Source organism: Trachemys scripta, chromosome 3, assembly GCF_013100865.1.
Source record: "Trachemys scripta elegans isolate TJP31775 chromosome 3, CAS_Tse_1.0, whole genome shotgun sequence".
Classification (NCBI taxonomy): Eukaryota; Metazoa; Chordata; order Testudines; family Emydidae; genus Trachemys; species Trachemys scripta.
In genome coordinates, this window is record NC_048300.1 from 63,091,770 (window position 1) to 63,109,449 (window position 17,680).

General features: G+C 44.2%; 1 pseudogene; it reads left to right on the top strand.

Annotated features, from left to right (window-relative positions):
* Positions 1-13,633, top strand: part of LOC117875587 — a 17,172-nt pseudogene extending 3,539 nt beyond the window's left edge.
* Positions 13,634-17,680: the final 4,047 nt, after the last annotated feature.

Below are 17,680 nucleotides of genomic sequence, written 5' to 3' on the forward strand. Positions count from 1 at the left end.
CCTGAATCAACGGCCTGCTAAACCCAGGGTTTTGAGTTCAATCCTTGAGGGGGCCATTCTGTGTGACAGTTGTTTGTGTTTCTCCTTGATGCAAAGCCACCCCCTTTGTGGACTTTAATTCCCTGTAAGCCATGTCGTCAGTCGCCACTCCCTCCGTCAGAGCAGACAATCGTTTCGCATCTTTTTTCAGCCGAGACGCCATAGCACTGGGATCATGGAGCCCGCTCAGATCACTGTGGCAATTATGAGCACTTTAAACACCACGTGCATTATCCTGGAGTATATGCAGAACCTGCCAAAGCAAAACCAGGCGAGGAGGCGATGGCAGCGCGGTGATGAGAGTGACGAGGACCTAGACATGGACATAGACTTCACACAAAGTACGGGCCCTGGCAGTGTGCACATCATGGTGTTAATGGGGCAGTTCATGCTGTGGAACACAGATTCTGGGCCTGGGAAACAAGCACAGACTGGTGGGACTGCATAGTGTTGCAGGTCTGGGACGATTCCCAGTGGCTGTGAAACTTTCGCATGCGTAAGGGCACTTTCATGGAACTTTGTGACTTGCTTTCCCCTGCCCTGAAGCACCAGAATACCAAGATGAGAGCAGCCCTCACAGTTGAGAAGCGAGTGGCGATAGTCCTGTGGAAGCTTGCAACACCAGACAGCTACTGGTCAGTTGGGCATCAATTTGGAGTTGGCAAATCTACTGTGGGGGCTGCTGTGATCCAAGTAGCCAACACAATCAAAGAGCTGCTGCTATCAAGGGTAGTGACTCTGGGAAATGTGCAGGTCATAGTGGATGGCTTTGCTGAAAGGGGATTCCCAAACTGTGGTGGAGCGATAGATGGAACCCATATCCCTATCTTGGCACCGGAGCACCAAGCCAGCGAGTACATAAATGAAAAGGGGTACTTTTCAATGCTGCTGCAAGCACTGGTGGATCATAAGGGACGTTTCACCGACATCAACGTGGGATGGCCGGGAAAGGTACATGACGCTCGCATCTTTAGGAACTCTGGTCTGTTTCAAAAGCTGCAGGAAGGAACTTTCTTCCCTGATCAGAAAATAATCATTGGGGATGCTGAAATGCCTATCGTGATCCTTGGGGACCTAGCCTACCCCTCAATGCCATGGTTCATGAAGCCATACACAGGCAGCCTGGACAGTAGTCAGGAGCTGTTCAACTACAGGCTGAGCAAGTGCAGAATGGTGGTAGAATGTGCATTTGGACGTTTAAAAGCATGCTGGCGCACTTTACTGACTCGGATAGACCTCAGCAAAACCAATATTCCCATTGTTATTACTGCTTGCTGTGCGCTCCACAATATCTGTGGGAGTAAAAGGGAGACGTTTATGGTGGGGTGGGAGGTTCAGGCAAATCACCTGGCCGCTGATTACACGCAGCCAGACACCAGGGCGGTTAGAAGAGTACAGGAGGGTGCGGTGCACATCAGAGAAGCTTTGAAAACCAGTTTCATGACTGGCCAGGTTACAGTGTGAAAGTTCTGGTTGTTTCTCCTTGATGAACCCACCCCCACCCCTTGGTTCACTCTACTTCCCTGTAAGCTAGCCACCTTCCCCTCCCCCATTTGATCATCGCTTGCAGAGACAATAAAGTCATTGTTGCTTCACATTCATGCATTCTTTATTAATTCATCACACAAATAGGGGGATAACTGCCAAGGTAGCCCAGGAGGGGTGGAGGAGGAGAAAAGCACCGGGTGGGGTGAGGGAAGAGGAAAGGACAAGGACACACTGCAGTTTAAAACTTTAACTCTTATTGAAGGCAATCCTCTGGGGTGGAGTGGCTGGGTGGCCAGAGCCCCCCCCCCACTGCGTTCTTGGGCATCTGGGTGAGGAGGCTATGGAACTTGGGGAAGAGGGCTGTTGGTTACACAGAGGCTGTAACGGCGGTCTGTGCTCCTGTTGCCTTTCCTGCAGCTCAGCCATATGCTGGAGCATATCAGTTTGCCTCTCTGGTTTTCTGGTAGGCTTGCCTTAGCTCCTTAATTTTCACACGGCACTGCTTTGCGTCCCTGTTATAGCCTCTGTCGTTCATGCCCTTGGAGACTTTTTCAAATGTTTTGGCATTTCGTTTACTGGAATGGAGTTCAGCTAGCATTGATTTGTCTCCCCATACGGCGATGAGATCCCGTACCTCCCGTTCGGTCCATGCTGGAGCTCTTTTGTGATCCTGGGACTCCATCATGGTCACATCTGCTGATGAGATCTGCACTCACCTGCACCTTGTCCTGCTGGCCAAACAGGAAATGAGATTCAAAAGTTCGCAGGCCTTTTCCTGTCTACCTGGCCAGTGCATCTGAGTTGAGAGTGCTGTCCAGAGCGGTCACAATGGAGCAGTCTGGGATAGCTCCCGAAGGCCAATACCGTCGAATTGCGTCCATACTACCGCAAAATCGACCCAGCAAGGCTGATTTCAGTGCTAATCCCCTCGTTGGAGGTGGAGTAAAGAAATTGATTTAAAGAGCCCTTTAAGTCGAAAAAAAGAGCTTCATTGTGTGGCCGGTTCAGGCTTAAATCGAGGTAACACTGCTAAATTCAACCTAAAATCGTAGTGTAGACCAGGGCTTAGTTATACCTGACTGCCTTAGCTCAGCTCCTGACACTGAAACCCCCGATAGGATTTAACCCTCATGCTCCAACTCCCCACCTGCTTTAGCAACGTCTACTCCTACACGCATCACTGGGTTAAGGGTGCAGTAGCACCTCTTTTAAGGGGATACATTCAGTGCCCCATCTCATTTGTTCTCAGCCCAAGGCTGATATTTTTTTCAGAAGATTTGGTAACAGTTTGTTGACTCTTTGAGCCATTCACTCTTGTAAAGATTTCAGGTATTTTCTTTGCACTTGAATTACTCAAAAATAGCTTATGTTTAGAGTGATGGGCAGGACCAAAACTAGAGTCCTCTTCCAGACACTGCAATTTTTTCAATAAAAATTAGTGATGGGAGAGATCTATTAAGTTATTAAACTAGTTAATGGTGGAAGAAGAAGTAGTGATTCTTTGATCCATCAAAACATCAAGGATTTCTCTAAACATTCCCAACTTCTTTAGTTTCCTCCTGTTTGTCCTGTGCTCTTTCCCTCCATCTGTCTTCCTCCATCTCAAACTCTTTGCCCTCAACCCCATCATTTTTTCTCCCCAGATATCCCTTTCAGTACTACCACTACCGCACTCACACCACATCTCCTCCTCCTGAGCTCTTCCTTGCTCACCCTGTCAGGATATGGAGTGGAATCCACCTCCTGCCTCTGCAGCCTTGCAGAGGTTGCATGATCTTCCTCCAGAGACCTTACTCTCTTACCAATGCTCTCTTTGTTGCCTTAGATAGCTGCTCCTGGGCATAACTCGTGCTCTACTCCTCACTACCAAACCAAAAGAAAGCAGCTGAGTGGAGCAATGGAGAAAGAATGGGTGTCATTTTGAGGGACCTTGAAGCAACACCTCTTAATCACTTGCCCACCCTTCCTCTCTGTTTTTTAGTCTCCTGTCCTGTCCTTTACTAAGGAGAATTCTGTGTAGTAGCAGGTCTAAGGCCCAGATCCACAAAAGTGCTTAAGTACCTAAACCCCAGTTTTAAGTTCCACACCAATCCACAAAACCTGCTTCCACCTAATCCTGTAGGTGCCTAATTTACTCAGTGTCTAAAATTCCACTGTAAAAGTTTCCTAGGCACCTACGTTTCTGCCTCACTCTTGGCATCTAGATGCCTATCTCCTACTTAAGCCCCAGAGCAATCCACAACTGGAAGAAGACAGGTGTTTCCTCTACCTAGCTCACCCATGGACCCTGTCTGGTAGGTGTGCACGGAGTCTGTTTACTGTATCCGGCCCTATTCAAAATCTTGCCAGAGGATGTGGTAATGCTGTCGCCACCACCCATTTTATAACTTTTAGCCAAGCACTTATGTGGGATACCCAACTTCAATTTCCTCCTGCGTTTGATGGGAAGAGAAGATTTGAACTGGGGTCTCCCCACCCTCAGGAGAGGTGCACTAACCGCCAAGCTACAGGAGATTCTGATATGTGTGTGGGGGGCTCCTTCAGTCTCCTCTGTCCTCCCTCCTAGAGTTTGCACCCCTCACCCTCACCCCCTGCCCTAGGCTCAGCCCAGAGCCCCCTCTCACACTGCGAAACCTTTGGCCCCATCCCACACACACCCCAAATCCCAACCCCATACCCCAGCCCGGTGAAAGTAAGTGAGGGTGGTGGAGAGTGAGTGACGGAGAGAGGGTGGGATGAAGTGAGCGGGGCAGGGCTTTGGGGAAGGGGCAGGGCTTCAGGGGATGGGTGGGGAAGATCCTGAGTTGCCCTTAGATTCAAAAAGTGATCTTGGGCGTAAAAAGGTTGGAGACCACTGATCTAGAACTTGTAGCTGCACAAAGCACACAAAATCCATTGTCACCTGCAATGTTTCATTACAGAGACACAATTTAAGATTATACTTTTGTCTGAAACTTATGTACGTGCTACTGTTACAGGTTATATGAAGCACAAGTTTAATAACTATTTTGAAAGTTGTGATGGATATTTAACTGCCTGTGGTTTGAAAATTCCAGTTTGATTCCTCAACACACTTATTTTATGTTTCAGGAACTAATTGGACTCAACAAATTTTAAATGACTTGATAAATGCACTACCAAATAATAAGGAAGTATCACAATTAGAACGTATCCATGTGCTTGAATTTGCAGCTTCAGAAAAATTTCAGGTCAGCATGGACTAACTCGTGAAACTTACTTTTAGCATACAATATTTTGAATGTCTTTATTTTACTATAGCTCATATAAGCATAAAATAATTTTCAGATAGTTTATAAACTTCTGCATCAGAAAATTTGATTTTAATCTATTTTAATTATCTTTTCTGTCTGAAATTGTATTCTAAAGTATTGAAATGCAAATGAACAAGTGTGATTTGAAAGTAAATTAACTTTTGTAAACAAAAAGGAAAAAAAGTTCATTTAACCCTAACATTTACCCCTGTAAATGTTGTTACTCATGTACTGGAATTTCAGAGTCTGTTGTTCTTGTGAGTAAATTTTGAGTGCAAAAGTTTTTTTTTTTTTTTTTTAAAGTTCCTTCCTTCTTTAAAAAAAAGTTAATGAAATCATTTTCTGGTAAACTGAGGCTAGATAAAAATGAAGTAAGAGGTTTGATTTTTTCCAGTTTAGCACATTGTTACACCCCTATGGCCCCTTAGGGAGTTCCCCAGCCGGGAAGGTAGATCAGCACTGTATATTGCTAACGCTGTTGCAAGCATCGCAAAGCATTTTGGGGAGGGCCAAAGGTGTGTGAGTGGAAGGTTTTTTTGTAGGTTATAAGAGGCCGAAAGTGGGGGTGGGGGGAGGGGCAGGAAGAGAAAAGAGCAAAAAACGGGTTAACTCAACACTTGGCAGCTGTGGCCTATAAAGCCCCCTCAAATAGTATGTTAAAAAAAGGCAGTGCCAGGCCGCTTTTATAAGGTAGGTCAACACATCTGCTGGGAAGGGGAGTCATCGAAATATGTTACACCCAGACTTGGCCAGTCTGGTTAATACAAGTGTAAGTATAAAAGTGGGTTAGGACCTGGGGGCATTAACGCTTTCTTTCTTCCCCATAGTAACATAAAAACAGTCCCAGCACACTCTGCTGTATTTTATTAATAAAGCTTTAAAATTTAAACCCTTGATGTGTTAGGTCAGCTCCTCCCCAAACAATCCTGCGGCGTCAGCCTAATCACCTGACACTCCAGGCAAATTAGTAACAAAAATCTGTCACAACATGATTAAATTTTTGCAGGATCGGGGCATATGTAATTCTGCTAATGAATATGGCAAAATCTATCTATCTATCTATCGAGAAGTGATAATTTGCAAATCATGAGTAGTGACACCAGCTGGACTCTTACTTTTCTTTGTGGTCTCATGATTAAAGCACAAGATTGGGATTAAACAGTTAAGAGATCTTTAATCACAACTCTGCTATTGGTGTATTATCTGGCTTCAGGCAAGACATTTAACCTCTCTTCTTCATAGGTTCATAAATTTTAAAACCAGAAGGCACCATTGTGATCATCTAGTCTGACCTCCTGTGTAACACAGGCCATAGAACTTCCCCAAAATCATTCCCAGAGCAGATCTTTTCGAAAAACATCCTATCTTGATTTTAAAACTGTCAGTGATGGAGAATCCACCATGACCCTTCATAAATTGTTCCAGTGGTTAATTACTCTCACCATTAAAAATGTACACCTTATTTTGAGTAATAAATGTCACTTCAATGACATTATGAATGATAAGAAGTAAGAAGAGAGACTACAATTTAACAATTAATTTATATATATATATATATATATATATATAAAACACACACACACACACACACACACACAGTAACTCCTCACTTAATGTCCTCCCACTTAACGTTGTTTCAAAGTTACGTGGCTGCTTAATTAGGGAACATGCTCATTTAAAGTTGTGCAATGCTCCCTTTTAATGTTGTTTGGCTGCCTGCTCTGTCCACTGCTTGTAAGATTCTGTGGAAGAGCAGCGACTTTACAAGGGAACATTGCACAAGTTCCTCTTCTCCTCCACCTTCCCCGGCAGGGAAGCACTGGGAGGGAGGGGGAAGAACGGGTAAGTGCCGCGTCTGCGCTCCTCCCCCTCCCTCCCAGAAAGTCCTAAGCACGAAGTGCTGGGAGGGAGGAGGAGGAGCGGGAAAGCACCACGTCTGCAATCCTCCCCCTCCCTCCCAGAAAGTACTTAGGACTTTTCGGGGGGGAGGGGAGGGCGAAGGACCGGGGATGCAGCTGCTTTGGAGAGGAGGTGGAGTGGAGGTGGGAAGAGATGGGCCTGGAGTGGAGCAAGGACTGGAAGAGGCGGTCCTGGAGCATCCCCTGGCAAAGTCAGCGCCAGTTCTTCTCCGGGAAACTGCTGCTGCTGCAAAGGTGCTTCCTAGCGTCCTTGCCTGTAGCAGGCTGTGCCTGTGTGGGGTAAGCCAGGGGCACTTCCCAACCACAGTACAGTACTGTACAGTATATAATGCCTTTTGTCTGCTCCCAAAAAAATTTCCTTGGAACCTAATCCCCCACATTTACATTAAAGCTTATGGGAAAATTGGATTAGTTTAACATCATTTCACTTAAAGTTGCATTTTTCAGGAACATAACTACAACGTTAAGTGAGGAATTACTGTATTAGTTTTTTAGGGTAAATGTACAGATACTATAAATTGTCATCATCTTTAAGATAGGGATATTATGGTTCACTTTTGTCACTTTTTGTTTTGCTTTAGAAAATAAAAAATGCACCTTCTCCACGTCTCTTTTCCACGCATCTCCATTATGATGATATTCCCAAGGCTGTCTTTGAGAATAAGGTGAAGGTAAGTGAGCATTTTAATAATGGAGGGCACTATCCACTTTCCAAGCAACTCCCAGTTTTCTCTGGGAAGTTATTAGGTTTAGGGCTGCCTGGAAAACAAGAATTCTGTTTTTGCAAAAATTTCCAAGGTTTTGGAATTTGGTTTTGTTCCACAATCAAGACCTTATTTTTTGTGAAAAACCTAAGAAGAAAAGAGCAGGCATCTGAACCTGAGTCGAAATAGAGACTTGAACACAGGTCTCCCACATCTCAGATAAGTGTTTAACCACTAGGCTATTGATTGATTTATTTAATGATTTTTCTTTCTTGTGTATATATATTAATCAAAAATTCCAGCCTGGCCAAAAATTCCAACCTCCAGAGGTTGGAGCTACAATCAAAATAGATAAAATAGAATTTAATTTTTACTGATCACTGCAATTGATGTAGATTTACTGATCAATGTAATTGAAATATAAAATTGTAAATGTATTGATTTACTGATCAATGTAATTCATACAAAGAAGTCAAATCTTAGATCCTAGCCCTGCAAGGTGATCTGTATGGGATAGCCCTTATTGCTCCTTGGAGCCCCCTTGAAGTTAGTAAGTTGTTCTCCTGTTCCCTACATTGCAGGATTGAGGCTTCGTTTTCCAAGTTGCAGTTCCTGTAAGAGCTGCTATGTTTTTTTTAATGCAGGACCCTTGAGCTCAAAGGTTACCTTAAATACCCAGGACTCATGTGACTTTGTTGTTTTAAAAGGTACTGGTGGTATTTCGAAATCCAAAAGATGTAGCTGTATCCTATTACCACTTCTACAACAAAAATCCTGGGCTTCCAAATGTCAGCTCCTGGGATGAGTTCTTTCAGAAGTTCATGAGTGGAGAAGGTACAGTTATTAGATCTCGGCATGTATAAACACTCTAGTACAATGTTCTCAACTCTTCTTTGGTCTGTAGTCAAAAAAGGGGAATCTGTGATCATCATGTTAAAATTAATCCCAAATGGATTCAAACTAATGATCTGGGTGGGGGACCTGGTGCTAAGGAGTTGAAGGTGCTTCTCCCTTGGCCAACCCTGGCAGAGTCCTCAGGAGTGGGAACATTGGTGTGGAGCCATTCGAATAATCAGGCTGATACATTTTACAGGGATTCTACTTCATCCCCAGCTTTACTCTCCCTCCAGAAGGCACCTCCCCCTTGTGATTTCACATCATAACAACTAGATTCATGAGTCTCTCCTCCTTTGTTCTCAGCTCCATTTTTCTCATTGTTTCATCTGCACCTCTGAGCAGGTGTATCTGTTTTAGCCTATGTTTACACTGTGAGCTGGGGTGTGATTTCCCCTTCTCATGTACACGTACATATTCATGCTAGCTCTCATCAAGCTAGTGTGAGTATAAATAGCAGTATAGCTGTAGTAGCACGGGTAACAGCAACAGGGGGACAGCTAAGCTGTGAAGAGTTCATACTCACCATGGGTTTGTACTTAGTGCAGCTCAGCCATGGTGCCGCTGCCACGCCTCATGTTACCATGGCTACACTGCTAGTTAGGCTCACACTAGCACGATGAGCGGTGGCACAAGTGTACATGAGCAGGGGAATCAGACAGTGCAAACATAGCCCTAAAGACTCTCAAAATAAAGGTTTGGAGTACATTTTCAAAAGCACCTAAGTGACTAAGGCTCCTAACTCCCATTGTCTTTCAATCAGGCTTACGCTTCTAAGGGCCAGATTTTTAAAAGTTTTTAAACGCACCTAAAGATGCAAATAGATGCCTAGTGTGGTTTTCAAGAAGTGCCTAGGTGCCTAACTTCTACTGAATTTAAACACTTTTGAAAATTGCACTAGACATATTTAGATGCCTAAATACATTTAAATATCTGATCCTAAACGTTGTTACTTTTGGAAATGGGACTTAGGCTTCTAACTCTCTTAGAACTTATACCCTTTATCTATTTATAGTTGCGCAGAGGTTGGCGCTACAATCAAAATAGATAAAACCCCTTTTCTAAACTGAAGCACTCCATTTTTTATTCTATCATCTGTTGCCAAATAGTTCCAATTTCAAAGAGAGTTCACCCTGTAGGGACAGTCATGAGTGGCAAATTTCCTGTCAGGTCAGGGAGCTTCATAGCAATCAGGCTCAAACAGACCCAATGAAAACAACAGTGAGAGCAACCCTGCATTTCAAGTGATGCTCTCCTGGGGAAGGAGGAGGCAAGAGAATGAAAAAATGGCATTGTGGATTCCGTGTGTGTGTCTCAATTGCTTCCAGATCAAAGAAGCTAGGTTTACAAATAAACGATGTTTTATGTAACTGCTAGCCCCTCAAACTGTGAATCAGGCTGGGCTCTTTCCTTCTGTAGCATCACCACTAACAATAATTAAGGCTGTGAATTTGTCACAGAGGTCATGGAAGTCACAAACTTTCCATGACTTTTGCAGCGGCCGGTGCGCCTGGTAGCTTAGGCAGCCCCTGCGCCTGTCACACCGGCTACTACTGGGGCAGTCTCGGGCCACAGCCCCCGCCCCTCACAGCAGAAGAATTTGGGTGTGGAAGGGGCAGGTGGTTGGGGCACGGGATGGGGTGAGGTGGGCTCTGAGGGCGCTTACCTGGGGGACTCCCCGGAAATGGCGACATCCCCCTTGCTCAGCTCCTAGGCAGAGGAGTGGCCAGGCAGCTCTGCGCACTGCCTCCAGCTGCAGGCACGCCCCCACCGTGGTTAGACAATACAGGTATTCTATGAATATACATTACTCTTGTTTTAGTAATTTAATTTGTTGTATACTTGCCATGTAGAGTCTTGATGTATGGATTTATTCTGAAAAATATTTGCCAGGAGAAAGTGAAAAGTCAAGTCTGGAGTGAATGACTTCTTACAATCCATTTAATAAATGAAGTACGAAGAGGCAGTTGAAGGATTAAAAAATCTAATATCTCCAGGACTCTATATTGAAGTTAGCCTGTACATTTAATCTCAGGGGTAATTTAAATATACTTTAAAGTATGTTAGGTTTAAACCTATCTCCTGTATTTCATTTCAGTCACCTGGAGTTCATATTTTGACCATGCTCTTTCCTGGAACAACCACATGGATGAAGAGAATATCATGATCATCACATATGAAGAAATGAAAGAGGTGAATTTTTTTAGAAATTAGACATGGGAAAAACCTGTTTGTATACAGAATTGTTCCCTTCAGTACATTCACAAGTATCTTGTCCAGTCCGGTTTTCACTTTGTGCCAGGCAAAACCTTATTGTGAATTTCAAAGACTAGGAGAAGGCAGGCATATGAAATAGCAGTCCTTTTCTCCCACTGGCTACTAGCTCTTCTGCAGCCCACCTTCATTCTCCAGCAAGAAAGCCCTGATCCTCCTTAGACATGGGCGTGTGAGTAGTTCCATTTGCTTCAATGAGACTGTTCACATGCTGAAAGTTAAGCATGTGCAAGTTTGCAGGATGAGGGCCTTAAATTTTTGGGGGCAGGTAATACCCATGTTTGTACAGAACAATACTAATTGATGCTGCTTGATAAATGTAATCAGTAGAAATAAATACTAAAAGAGAGAAACTCAAAAGACTGAGAGTATTCTCTTAACACATTTCCATTTGGCAAAGGGAGGCAGATACCAAAATCTTATTTAAAGTAACCACCCATTCCTGCAACCTCTTGCTGCTGAACTTAATATACTCCTCTAATGTTCTGCTCTGTGTATGGACGAGGATAAAATCTACTACATTCATTTGACAAAAGAGGAAAATGCCAGGCATATTTTCTTTGACTCATACATAACTCCAGCAAATTCTTGTTTTTCAGAACTTACCTGGAGAAGTGAAACAAATAGCTGAATTTTTGGGGTTCTCTCTGCCTGAGGAGAAGATTCAGTCTATTGCAGAGAATGCCACATTTGAATCAATGAGCAACAAATCCCAAGAAACACATGGCATATTAGCTCCCATGGTTTTCAGAAAAGGTACATTTATACAGAGTGATAATAGTCATTTCAAGGCTTAGAACAGCTATCCAAATTGGTCATGAGTTAATTAACATTTAAAAGCATATGCCTCTTGTGGCCTCTGTGATTAATGTATTTAATTCATAGTTGATGATGAATTTTCACCTTTAGAAAATGGACATTCATAAGCAGCTGATCAACCGGGCACTTGCTGTTCTGTCAAAATATTAGCTCTCTCTTTTCAAGGGTGTTTACACATATACCTATAAAACTTACTGCAAGGCTTTTTCTTTAACCTTTAACTGGAATTACCCCATCCACATTCATACAAGATCCAAGCCTTTTGTGGGTTTGAAATTTGGCAATAAGTTCAGTCATGCCAGCTGTTTGTGTCAGCATTTCAATGTTATGTACCTGACCTGTGATGTTACAGTTTATTTCATTGTTCTTTTGCAGGTGATGTTGGTGATTGGAAGAATTTCTTCACTGAAGCTCAGAGCCAGGAAATGGATGCCAAATTTAAAGAGTGTTTAGCTGGAACTAAACTGGGAGCAAAGCTAAAATATGATAAATACTGCAAATACTAAATCTTAACTTCATTCTGTTGCTACATCATCACCTATTTCACTACCTTTCACATTTGAGAATGCATAGATTAAAACAATTTAGATCTTCACAAAATAAAGAAATCATGAGAACCTAGTAAATAATGGGTGAAATTCTGCTATTGGGCCTATATAGATTTAAGAGAAGAATTTGGCTGAACACGTAGAACATATGAATAGTATACCAAAGTTTCTGTGCCTATTTGAGATTATATTTTTTCTTGATCTGCCATTAATTCAAATTGAGCTCTGCTCCAGAGCCAAACTTTCTGAAAGCTCAGGGTGTTGAACTTCCTGGGCTTTTTCTTTGGGCTCATCTCTCAGCTTCAGTAGTTGATTTGTTCCTCTACACTCCAATAGTTTCTGCGACCTTGTATGAAATTGCTTTAGAGTTCACTGATTTGTGCTGATGTCCAATTTTCATCCTGGCAAAAGGTTAAAGGAGAACTCCTCCAGGTTCTGTACTAGGTCTAGTGTTGTTTAATATAATTATTAATGATAAAGAAAGGGGGATGAATAATGAGGTAGCAAAAGTTGCCAACTGAAATAAGGTGTTGATGTTAGTCAAGACAAGAGAGGACTGTGAGGAACTTCAAGAGATCTCAACAAGCTAGGTGAATGGTTAAGTAGAAGTTTTTCTCCCACCGGCTAGGGAGAAAAACCTCTACTTACCCCTATCCATCTTAGCTGTTGGAACATAATCATGCATAGTTTTAAAAAGGCAATTATATGTCTGTTAATAGAAGGCCCTGGTCGTACCTGACTGATGCTTCTGCAGCTATAGGGACAGTTATGGAGTCACCTCATTCTGAAGAGGGCACTGTGCACACTACTTGAGCTGTTAAGAGATGTGAATGAGAGAGGGCAGGGTATGAAAATAGTGCTGAAATAAATATTCATCAGATAAAAATAGTGAGTGGAAGTCTTATGTAGGAAGCACATCTAGCAGTGAAGAAAGGGGAAAAAAGCATTTCCAACCATTCTTGAGGCACTCTTTTACATCGGTGTTGGGGGTGTGGCGGCACCCGCTGGCTTGAAGTGGTTTCCATCATATACAGGGTTTAGAGTTTTGTTCAATGGCTTTCAGCACTTCCACTATACAAATTGTTCCAGAGCCACTGCTCTCTTATCAAAGGGTCCCAGGGCAGTTACACCAGGGGTCATCAACCTTCAGCACGTGGCCCATCAAGGTAATCCGCTGGCAGGCTGTGAGACATTTTGTTTACATTGACTGTCCACAGGCATGCTCCCCACCCCTGCCGCAGCTCCCAATGGCTGTGGTTCGCCGTTCCTGGTCAATGGGAGCTATGGGAAGCAGCATCCAGCACGTCCCGTGTGGCCCGCTGCTTCTCACCGCTCCCATTGGCCGGGAACGGTGAACCATGACCACTGGGAGCTGCCTGCGAACAGTCAATGTAAACAAAATGTCTTGTGGCCCACCAGTGGATTACCCAGATGGGCCGTGTGCCGACAGTTGCCGACCCGAGTTACACAAATATATTAGCAATGGTTTGTCATCTCTGTATGGTGGTGGCAGCAGCAGTAGTGATGTTTGCCTGTGAACCACTCCCCTCTGCTGGACATAAACAGAACTGTGTGACTACTGCTAGTTTCTCAAAATTCTTAAACCTAGTGTGTATCAAGCGACAGAGGGTCCTGTGGCACCTTTGAGACTAACAGAAGTATTGGGAGCGTAAGCTTTCGTGGGTAAGAACCTCACTTCTTCAGATGCAAGAGATGTCTTGCATCTGAAGAAGTGAGGTTCTTACCCACGAAAGCTTACGCTCCCAATACTTCTGTTAGTCTCAAAGGTGCCACAGGACCCTCTGTCGCTTTTTACAGATTCAGACTAACACGGCTACCCCTCTGATACTAGTGTGTATCAGAGAACTCTAAAATGTGCGGCAATGGGACAAACTTAACAGCATTCTTTCTTCTTCTTTTCCTGGTGAATGGAGGGCAGGAGCTGCTGTAGTTATCTAAAATTGTTCTAATGGTATTTTCGGGGTCTTAAAATCCATGAATTAGCTCATTATACCACTCTTGTTACATGTTTAGGGCATTAATTTACAGTACCTGTAAATCTGGTTTAATGTTTCCCTGCCTCAGAATAATAAATCAATAGGAGTTTCTAGATCTTTACCTTAATTTACACTGTATTTGCATTTTTTTGCTTTAACTCAACCAAATAAACTTATAGAAATTGAGATTACTTTTGCCTGTTTGCAAAGGGCTGTACATATCTATGATGGTGTTATGCAGACAAAACTACACAGGGACCATTTCAGGGGGCAAGACAAAGATACCACATTTATTATGATAACACAATTTGATTTATGACCAATAACTAATACACACACACACACACATATATATATATATATATATATATATATATATATATATATATATATAATGTTCTGCAGCTGCTGCATAGTTATCAGTCCTGAATGTAGCTTGAGTTCATGGCTTGATTTTGCAGCTTGGGTTCGTGGCTTGTGGCGGCTAACTGGCCAGGAAAGCCGGGCACAAGGAAGGGCTGGGTCTCTGTTGGGCATGCACCGATGCCCTTCCATGTTGGCAGCAGAATGTTACCCTCCAAAGTCTTCCATTTCACCCATCCTTTTTGTAGGCTTTAGTTTAAATCCAGAGTCTTGCTGTATCAAGCTGCCTCTTTGGGTTTGGTGATTGATCACCCGTCAATTGCAGACCTGACTTTCAGCCTTGGACCTGGCTTTGATCTTCCTTCTATTGTACCTTTGTTCTTTTCTTTTTAGGGTGGACTTTTCTTACCTTGTTAGGGCTCTTGTCTGCATCTTCAGCCCTTGGTGTTTGAACTCTGTTTCATCAGGACAGGCTGGTGCTGGAGGTTGATTCCATCATCCATCCATACTTCATTCACACATCTCAACTAAACTAATAAGATTACAGCAGGGTTTGCAAAAATGAAGGTTGGAGCCAGCTTTTACAAACTGGAGTAAGCGTTTTAAAATGGAGTTTGAATTACAATATGGCAAATAGTGACCAGAAGTAGACAAGTGTAGTGAAAGGCAAAGAGTGAACAGAAGTTACAATGTAGGCAAGCATAATGAATGGTGAACAGAAGTTACAATACTGAAACAATGCAAGTCTCAGTGATTTAAGCAGGAAATGGATTAATAGTGAAATTTACAAAGGCAGCAGGCTGAACAACTGTGGCTCTTAACAAGCATCTTAATTGTCAATTAGCCAGTTATTGGGGTAACCGGTTTTATGAATGAATGTTGTTTCACTCATAAAACTTTATTTATGAAGTTATATTAATAAAGTGAACAATTAAAAACAATTTCATTCATCAGTTCTACAATGGACATGTAAACATCCTTATTTCTGTAGCCCAAGGTCCAGTATGATTTAACAGCAGATGTGGGAACTACAAAGTGTGGAATGCTGGGAGAACGTCCTGGTTCCCCCCAGGATGTATCCTCTGCCATTTGCAGCGGGAAATTTCAGCACTGGCTGAAGCTGGGAGCAGGAGGTAGGCAAGCAGAGAGGAAGCTGCTGGACTGTAATCTTGTTCTACGTTTCTTTATAGGTAGGACCAAAAAGGGCTTAAAGAGCATCCTGAGAGGAGTTTGAATGACGCAAAAGGAGAACATGGGCTTGTTTCTTTTGAGGTTTAGTTATTCTGGGAGTTAGAACATGTTTGTAAGGGGGTTGTGTTATACAAAGTCCCCTCTGCCCTCCCAGCTGGAAGTTTCAGCACTGACTGAAGCTGGGAGCAGGAGGCAGGTAAGCAGAGAAGATGCTGCTCTCCTGTTCTCTGTTTCTTTGCTAAACCTAAAACTTTGTTCCTAGTGGTTTGTCTGAGTGGGTCTGGTCTGAGGTGAATACACATTGACGTGTATATTCTGGCTCTAGGCTCCAGCAAACCAAGCATGTGCTTGGGGTGGCACATCAGGGGCAGCATTCCAGCCATCTTTTTTTTTTTTTTTGCTTTGTGCGGCAACTGCCTAGAGCCAGCCCTGGCACCAGCGCATCATGGACAGGGGTGTCCTGGGGCCACTCTGGTTCACGCCATAAGGGAGTAGCGCTCACACCTTGTGGCTGGGCTGGGCAGGCTCAGAGCGGGGGACACTCGGGCTGGGGGCCACCCCATGGGGCACTCGGAGCCGCCTGTAAGTGCTGCAGGGCGGCTGCCCCCCAGCGCCGCAGTCGGGGGGGGGGGGTCAGAAGCAGCAACGGGGCCATAGAGGGCGGAGCGCTGCCGTGCGGGGTCTGTGTCCTTCTCTCCAGGCCTCCGTTCCCTCTGGGGCTACCCTGCCCCGGCTCCTCAGCCCCCTGCTGGGGTGGTCCCCCGGCTCTGCCCTCCCGGGTCCCGGCTGGTCCTGGAGGCGGGAGCCCCGGCTGGAGGGACCCTGGGCTGAGGCGCGACCCGGGAGCCCCGGTGCTTACCCTGACCCTGCCAGCGCCGGACTGGCTGGAGGTGAGGGGGGAGCAGGCGGAGTCAACAGTGGTGCGGGGGAGCCCAGGAATGGGGCAGCAGGGGGGTGCGGGTGGGGGAGGGTGAAAGCCCAGGGCTGAGGTGGGAGACAGCCAAAATTTTTTTTGCTTGGGCGCCAAAAAAAACCTAGAGCCGGCCCTGCATACAACACAGAGCATACAGAGGAACCCCAAGCCCAAAGTTGTGTAAAAAGCCAGAAGGTAGACTTACCCTATCTTGAACAACCTCACACTGAGCCAGTGGACAGGAGAGGGGCTACATTTCCATAACCAAACTCCAACAATGTGATTATATGCATAGACCATTCCTACCCATATGGTACAAATGTTGGGGTTTATTTAGAATAGGGCAGGTTTAGTCTTAAGGGATCCATCTCCTAAACACACACTATAGATGGGAGGCATATTTCACACTCTTTCCTTTGAGAATCTGTTGCTCCTGGCTGTTGTGCTCCTCCATTCTCAACACATCCCCTTGTCACTAGTTTTACTGGCTTTAGCCAACGTTCTCCTCCCTCATTCCTTAAGATAAGTATGGTCAAATCATGGCACCTCTAGTGTTTGATTAATTTCACTAATATTTGTCAAATAGTAGTATTGATAACACATTTTATAGATCAGAGGGGTAGCCGTGTTAGTCTGAATCTGTAAAAAGCAACAGAGGGTCCTGTGGCACCTTTGAGACTAACAGAAGTACTGGGAGCATAAACTTTCGTGGGTAAGAACCTCACTTCTTCAGATGCAGGACCCTCTGTTACATTTTATAGAATCAGCCAACTCACTAGCTGGCCAAAAGCTACCCAGGAAATATATTAGGCTGATGGAATTCATTAGATATAGTAATTGGCTAGAGTTAGGTGGCTCCCCACCTAGCGTGCTGGCTTTGGGGATCACATTGTAAGATGCCCATCTCTCCCCATTCATTACAGAGGGGTTAGGCGCCTAACTCAGGCTTTGTGGATCCTAGTGCATTGGCCTACTAAACCCACGATTGAGTGTTGTTCCTGTGATTTTGTAAGAGCCTGGCTCCCTTTTGCGGAGCTGGGCTGTTTTTTCTTTTCCGTATAATATTGTCAGATTCTCAAACCATTGCAGGTTCAAGAAAGCCAGTAATATCTCTAATCTTGTTGTAGGTGGCTGTGTATTGACTCCCTTTGATGCTGTGCAGTTGAAACCCATATTTTATAGTGTCAGCATTTCCTCTCCCCCCCGCTCCCCGGGAAGAAAGGGAAACAGCGGAAGGGGATGAATGGACTTGCTTGGGT